Below are 8,255 nucleotides of genomic sequence, written 5' to 3' on the forward strand. Positions count from 1 at the left end.
GAAAGTGACAACTAAATGTAATGGATTATCCTGGGTGGGATCCTAAAACAGAAAAAGAACATTAGGTGAAAACTAATAAAATGAAGTATGTAGTTTAGTTAATCATTATGTATCAATGTTGATTCATTAACTGGGGCAAATGTATCATAGTAAAGTAAGATGCTAATAGAAGAAATTCACTGGGGAATATAAGAAAATTCTCTCAACTATCATCTCAGAGTTTCTGTAAATCTAAAACAATTTTAAAAGTTAAACCTATTTAAACAAGCAGTATGGAAGAAGTGCAGACAAAGACAAAAAGTACATTGAAATATAGAAAGCTTAGCAACAAACTTAAGCAGAATTGGCCTAGAACTCATGTGATCATATAGTTTACTATATAAAGGGTAGCATTTATTTAAAAGTGAAGTGAGGAACTACTAATAATTATGCTGTGACAACAAATGTAGACTAGCTTTAGTCTAAACAAACTGAAATACATGGTCACCAGACACATAACATAATAAGCTTTATAAATCTGTGGTGAAAAGATAGAATATTCAATAAATGATTTTGGAGGAAAAAGGTATAGAATGGCTTATTATATTATTTTAGCCCTGGTATAGAAGTGAGTGGGGGTAACAAGACATACATTTATATTTACACAGAGCAACTGGAAGGATACACAAGAGACTGACAAAGTAATTTCTTGTGATAAAAAGACTGAGAATATGGAAGTGGGTCTGAGACTTTTAGGTGATCACCTTTTTACATTTTAAAATTTTGGAATCATGTGAATATATTAACATTTCTAAAAAATATTAAAGAAGTTTCCACCCTATTTCTAAGTTTCTAAGTATTTTTTAAAAATCTAGAATGGGTATCAAATTTCGCCAAATGCATCTTATGTATCTATTGAGACAATATTATGTTTTTCTTTTGTAATTTATTGATATGGTAAATTATAATAATCTTTTCTGGATCTTTAAAAAAAAAAAAACTCACTCAGGAGTTCAAGACCAGCCTGGGAAACACGGAAAAACCCTGTCTCTCCAAAAAATACAAAAATTAGCCAGGTGTGGTGGCACGTACTTATAGTCCCAGCTACTCAGGAGGCTGAGGTGGGTGTATCACTTCAGCCGGGGAGGTCAAGGCTGCAGTGACATGAGATCATGCCACTATACTCCAGCCTGGACGACAGAGAAAGACTCCATCTCAGAAAAACAAACAAAACAGCAGCAACAACAACAAAACCTGTTTCTGAGATAAACCAACTTAATCATGAAATATGGTATTTTTTTATGCTCATTCTTTAATTGGAATATAGAACATACATAGAAAAGTGCACAAATTATAAGGACTCAGATGAATAGTTTTCCACAAGTTAAAAATATCAAATTTAAACAACTCTCAAATAATAATAATTTGAAAAAAAAATTTCCAGAAACTCTCTATTGCCACCCTTCATTCCATGAAGACTTTCAGGCACTACCTCCCAAGAGGAAACACTATCCTGACTTCTACCACTTAGATTCATTTTGCCTGTTTTTTGAACTTTATATGAACATAATCATGCAGTGTATTTCTGTCATATTTGGATTTGCTTAGCATTATGTTTATGAAAGTCATCTATACTGTTATGTGTTGCAGTAGTTTGTTCCACACCCTTGCTAACACTTAGTATTAGCTATCTTTTTTTAACAATTCTGGTGGATTTATGATAGTTTTAATACACATTTTTGTAATGACTAATATTAGCCATTTGGATATCATCTTTGTGATATTCCTGCTAAGGCATTAATGTTAAATTCTGACCACCTCTTAATAAATAATATGTTTTTAATAAAGCAGTTTTAATTTCAGAGTAGTCTAATTTCTGAATAGTTAACACAACACTGTTTGTGTCCTGTCAAGGAAATATTTGCCTAACTTAAAGTCATGAAGATATTTTTCTACTGTGGTAGGTTAGATTCCTCTGTTCTACCTTTCCCCTTTCTACCTTTATTAACAGAGTTCACTTCCTTGTTCCTTGATTTTAGACCTGGCCATGTGAATGCTTTGGTCAATTCAATGATAACAGATGAGATGCAAGCAGAAGCTTGAAAATTAATTACATATTTGGCCTTGCTCTCTCACTCCTCTGCCATCAACAGTGAGAAAAACATATCACAGCTAGCCTGCTCGTGCAAGAAAATAAGAGATAAGTAAAGCACATCTCAGCTGCCTTCAAAACAAGGAAGAACAAGTCCTATAAGACTGGCAGCTTGAAGAAGAGCTGCCAAGTTGAGTCCAATCTAGATCAGCCAACCTCCAGATGTCCTATGGACCCATGAGCTAAATACATGCTCATTGTTTATGCCACTGATATTTTGTGGTTGTTATGCAGAAAAGCTAACTAATATATGTTTGTGTATGCTTCACAAAGTTCTTGTGCTGTGTTTTTCAGCTCCATCAGGTCATTTATGTTTTTCTCTAACTGGTTATTCTAGTTAACAATTCCTCTAACCTTTCTTCAAGGATCTTAGCTTCCTTATATTGGGTTAGAACATGTTATTTTAGCTCCAAGGAGTTTCTTATTACCCACCTTCTGAAGCCTACTTCTGTCAATTCATCAAACTCATTCTCCATCCAGTTTTGTGCCCTTGCTGGCAAGGAGTTGTGATCCTTTGGAGGAGAAGAGGCATTCTGCTTTTTTTAAAATTTGCAGCCTTTTTGCACTGGTTTTTCCACATCTTCATGGATTTATGTACCTTTGATGTTTGATGTTGGTGAGCTTCAGATGGGATTTTTGTGTGGATGTCCTTTCTGTTTACGTTGTTGCTATTCCATTCTGTTTGTTAGTTTTCCTGCTAACAGGCCCTTCTTCTGCAGGTCTGCTGGAGTTTGCTGGAGGTCCATTTCAGGCCCTGTTTGCCTGGGTATCACCAGTTGAGGCTGCAGAATAGCAAAGACTGCTGCCTGCTCCTTCCTCTGGAAGGTTTGCCCCAGAGGGGGTACTCACCAGATGCCAGCCAGAGCTGTCCTGTATGAGGTGTCTTTTGAACCCTGCTGGGAGGTGTCTCCCAGTCAGGATACACAGGGGTCAGGGACCCACTTGGGTAGGCAGTCTGTCCCTTAGCAGAGCTCGAGTGCTGTGCTGGGAGATCTGCTTCTCTCTTCAGAGCTGGCAGGCAGGAACGTTTAAGTCTGATGATGCTGCCCCCACAGCCACCCCGTCCCCAGGTGCTCTGTCCCAGGGAGATGGGAGTTTGATCTATAAGCCCCTGACTGGAGCTACTCCCTTTTTTTCAGGGATGCCCTGCCCAGAGAGGAGGAATCTAGAGAAGCAGTCTGGCTACGGTGGCTTTGCTGAGCTGTGGTGGGCTCCACCCTGTTTGAACTTCCCGGTGGCTTTGTTTACACTGTGAGGAGAGAACCGCCTACTCAAGCCTCAGTAAAGGCGGATGCCCCTCCCCACACCAAGCTCAAGCATCCCAGGTTGGCTACAGACAGCTGTGCTGGCAGCAAGAATTTCAAGCCAGTGGATCTTAACTTGAAGGGCTTTGTGGGTGTGGGATCCGCTGAGCTAGACTACTTGGCTCCTTGGCTTTAGCTCCCTTCTTAGGGGAGTGAATGCTTCTGTCTCACTGGTGTCCAGACGCCACTGGGGTATGAAAAAAAACTCCTGCAGCTATCTCGGTGTCTGCCCAAACAGCCGTCCAGTTTTATGCTGAAACGCAGGGCCCTGGTTGTGTAGGCACCCGAGAAAATTTTCTGGTCTGCAGGTTGTGAAGACCATAGGAAAAGTGTAGTATCTGGGCCAGAGTACACCATTCCTCATGGCACGGTCCCTCATGGCTTCCCTTGGCTAGGAGAGGGAGTTCCCTGACCCCTTGTGCTTCCCAGATGAGACTATGACCTACCCTGCTTCTGCTTGCCCTCCATGTGCTGTACCCACTGTTTAACCAGTCCCAATGAGATGAGCCAGGTACCACAGTTGGAAATGCAGAAATCACCCACCTTCTGCATTGATCCTGTTGGGAGCTGCAGACCAGAGTTTTTCATATTTGGCCATCTTGCCCAGGAATCCTGGGCTAATTGTTTTTTTATGTTTGCTTGCTTGTTTATTTTGATGTGTGTGGGGGGTAAATTTTAACTATTTATTCAATTTAATTGAAAGTTGTATCTCTATTCTGTTATTTTATTTCTTCTTTCAGTCAGTGATATGTATGCATATTCATTAGCTTTAATATATATTCTGTGAGCAACCAATTGCCTTAACCCTGTAAACACACTCCAGGGGTAATTAGCTAGTATTTAATTGAAATTTTGTACTCCAAGGGCAGTTGTTAAAAGCTCTTCAGCTATAATTATATTTGATCAACACCAGCGGTTTTATTAATTAGTATAATTTATACTAGAAGTAGATTTTCACTGATTAAAATATTGGTTTACAAGATATGTAGACTTTCTAGAAATACGATATAGAGACTCCTGATCAAACATGAAATAATGTTAAAAAAAAAAAGCAAACCTTATAACCCATATTCTTTGGATTGGTGATTAAAACTTGAATCTGAAACAGTCCTGTATCCCTCCATTTAGTTGGAGTATTGTGTATGCTTTATGCAAGTGATAAGATTAGCTGGTTCCTTCCTCTAGAATACTGTAGGTTCCACTTTAAATGAACAGTTTTACCCAAAATATGATCAGAACATCTAAAAAGACAAATTATTGAGGCTTCAAGTTTACCTAACAGGTAATAGAAATATTTTGTGTCTTATGTGTCAATCTGATAACTTATTTTGTGTAATCTGGTATTTAAGCTTCCGATTCCTACAAATTACTACAAACATGAATGCTTGAAACAAGACAAATTTATTATCTTGCTGTTGTATAAGTCACAAGTACAACATGAGTTTCAGTGGGCTTTAGCTAATCAACGGGTTACATTCATCTGATGACTGTGAGAGAGAATCCAGTCCTTGCCAATTCCCACTTCTAGAGTCTGGCTGCATTTCTTGGCTTGTGACTGCATTTCTCTGATCTCTCCTTAAGTTGTCACATCTGCCTTTTTGACAATGATTCCTTTATAAGGAACATTGTGATTACATTGGGTCCACTGGGGTAATCCAGGATACTCTTTCCATCTCAAGATCCTTAACTTAATAACATCTGAAATGTCACTTTCCCATATAAGGTAACATATTCACAGGTTTTGGGGATTAGGGCATGGGCATCTTTAGAGTTTCATTATTCTACCTATCAGGCCTGGTATGGAGGTTGTAGGGGAGGAGGTCTATAGTAACTTCTAACCTCTAAACATTGGAGGCCACCAGCATCTATTAAGAAAGTCATAATAATTATGAATGACCAAACTGAACTGGCCTTGTTGCAACAGAACGATTTACAGAGTCAAACCCCAAAGGAGAAAGAGTATGTACAAAAAGAGTGGCAAAATTTGGAAAATTTATAAAAACAACAAAATATTAAGAACACCTGTATAGATAAATTTTTAAAATGATAAAACAATGAGAGAAGAACATAATTTTGAATAAGATTGAATTTATTGATTTGGGGATACATCCCTGAGATTCTGAATTCATTTATCTTTCTTGAGCAGATAGGCTTAGTTATTTGTCCTTAGTTGGCATACAGAAACTTCGCCGTCATGATGGCCTATGCTCAAGGTGGTAGAAACGCCAGAAATTCCATGGCATAATATAAGGAAAAAATTCCAGACTTAGGGAGAGGGAACCAAAAATTTTAACATTATAACATATGACCTGCTAGGACAACTGCTACATTAATCCCATTGAGAGCACAGAAGAGATACCCTTCACCAAATCCCTAAGAAATATATCACTGAAGGGAGTACAACCTTTTTAAAAAATGCTTTTTATTTACTGTTAGCTCTTTCTGGGGATGTTAGTTATATATTATGCACTGAAAAGTGAGCTCCCTGAATACATAGGAATACCAAAAATCTACAGTGGTAGAAATAAAATGGCTGCCATTGTAGGTAATAGGGCCATGTGATAATCAGCATACTCTGTTGCAAAGGGATACATGATGGTGGCTAATTTACCATGGCATCCCTGGAACAAAATTTGTGTACTGATAAACATGTTGATAATGACACAACCACGGAAAATTTATTTTAAAATTTAAAGTAATGTTGAACTCATCTATTTGAGACATTTGACTTTGAATGAGACTAAATTATCTAATTTTAGTTTGTATGTAATTTATCTTAGGTTAAATTACAATTTCTATTTAGAGACTTGTATGGATTTTCTTTTCATTTGGTAACAGTTTCATTGAGATACTATTTACATACCATACAATTCACTCATTTAAATCATAAAATTTGGTAGGTTTTATTTCTTTAATTTTTTTTTTTTTTTTTTTTTTAGATGGAGTCTCATTCTGTCGCCAGGCTGGAGTTACAGTGGTGCAATCTCGGCTCACTGCAACCTTCACCTCCTGGGTTCAAGCGATTCTCCTGCCTCAGCCTCCCAAGTAGCTGGGATTACAGGTGCACTCTGCTGCACCCAGCTAATTTTTATATTTTAGTAGAGATGGGGTTTCACCCTGTTGGCCAGGATGGTCTCAATCTCCTGACCTCATGATCTGCACACTCTGGCCTCCCAAAGTGCTGGGATTACAGGTGTGAGCCCCTGTGCCCGGCCTACAGTTTAGTAGTTTCTTAGTATGTTCAGGTTGTCACAATAACTACAGTCAAACTTAGAACATTTTCATCATACCAGAAAGAAACACTTATACCTGTATTCATCATGCTTTTTGTATGCTGCAATTTTGATCCTTTGACATGTTGGTGCCTTGCTGACACTGGAGACTCTGCCCTTCCCAGAGCTGGCAATTCTTAAAGATCTTAAATGACTTTCTAAGCAGTGCCTTTCACATGCAAACTAATTCAGAGTCCACATTCCCTCTATCAGGATCTCACACTCAATGCCAATATTGCTCTGCCCTAATCACCCAGGACTAGATACCCAAGGATCTATGACAGCTCCCATATTCCAGAGCTTATGTAAGATTTTAAGTCCTAAAATCTGGTTTTATCAAGAACCAAGAATCAGTCTTCTGCCTCTAAATTAGCATTAAAATACAAATGCTTGGTTGTGGCTGAGTATGACTCAACTATGTATACTGTCTATGGCATCAGCTTACAACCTACTTTTCTGTTTTTCCATTCCATCTTAATTGTGAAACCTAGAGAATCTCTCCTTTTTCTTAAAAGTTCTGCACTGCATTTTGAAAAGCTCTTATTTATTGATTCTATTTGCTTATGGCAAAAGAGTTTCTATGTTCACATATTTTACATCTTGGTTTGAAATAAAATCTTCCAGAATTTTTTTTTGGAAGAAACAGAATGAAAATTAAAGCCACAGTGAGGTATTACCTCATGCCTATTAATATGGTTCTCATTATTTCTAAATACAAAAGCAAATAGATTTGAACAGAGAGATACACGATAATACAGTAATAGTAGGGGACTTCAATAGCTCACTTTCAGCAATGAACAGATTATCCAGAAAGAATATCAATAAGAAAGCACTGGACTTAAACTACACTTTAGACCAGATAGACCTAACAGACATATACAGAATATTTCATATAATAGTAGCAGAATACACATTCTTCTCAAGTGCGTGCAGAACATTCTCCAAGGTAGATTGTACGTTTGGATACAAAATAATTGTTAACAAATTTAAGAATACATAAATTGGCTGGGCACAGTGACTCACGCCTGTAATCTAAGCACTTTGGGAGGCCAAGGCAGGTGGGTCACGAGGTCAGGAGATCAAGACCATCCTGGCTAACATGGTGAAACCCCATCTCTACTAAAAATACAAAAAATTAGCAGGGCGTGGTGGCAGGCTCCTGTAGTCCCAGCTACTCAGGAGGCTGAGGCAGGAGAATGGTGTGAACCTGAGAGGCAGAGCTTGCAGTGAGTCAAGATCGTGCCACTGCACTCTAGCCTGGGTGACAGAGTGAGACTCTGTCTAAAAAAAAAAAAAAAAAAAAAAAAATACATAAATTATATCAAGTATATTTTCTTTTTTTTTCTATCATTATTATTGCCTTGATTTATCGAGTGCATTGCACTTCATGTCCCAGGGCTTTCTGGGTGATCTCAACCAACCTTGGAACTTTATTTTTTTATTTTATTTTATTTTTTATTATACTTTAAATTCTAGGGTACATGTACACAACGTGCAGGTTTGTTACATAGGTATACATGTGCCATGTTGCTTTCCTGCACCCATCAA

The sequence above is a fragment of the Macaca nemestrina genome, chromosome X (assembly GCF_043159975.1).
Source record: "Macaca nemestrina isolate mMacNem1 chromosome X, mMacNem.hap1, whole genome shotgun sequence".
NCBI classification, from domain to species: domain Eukaryota; kingdom Metazoa; phylum Chordata; class Mammalia; order Primates; family Cercopithecidae; genus Macaca; species Macaca nemestrina.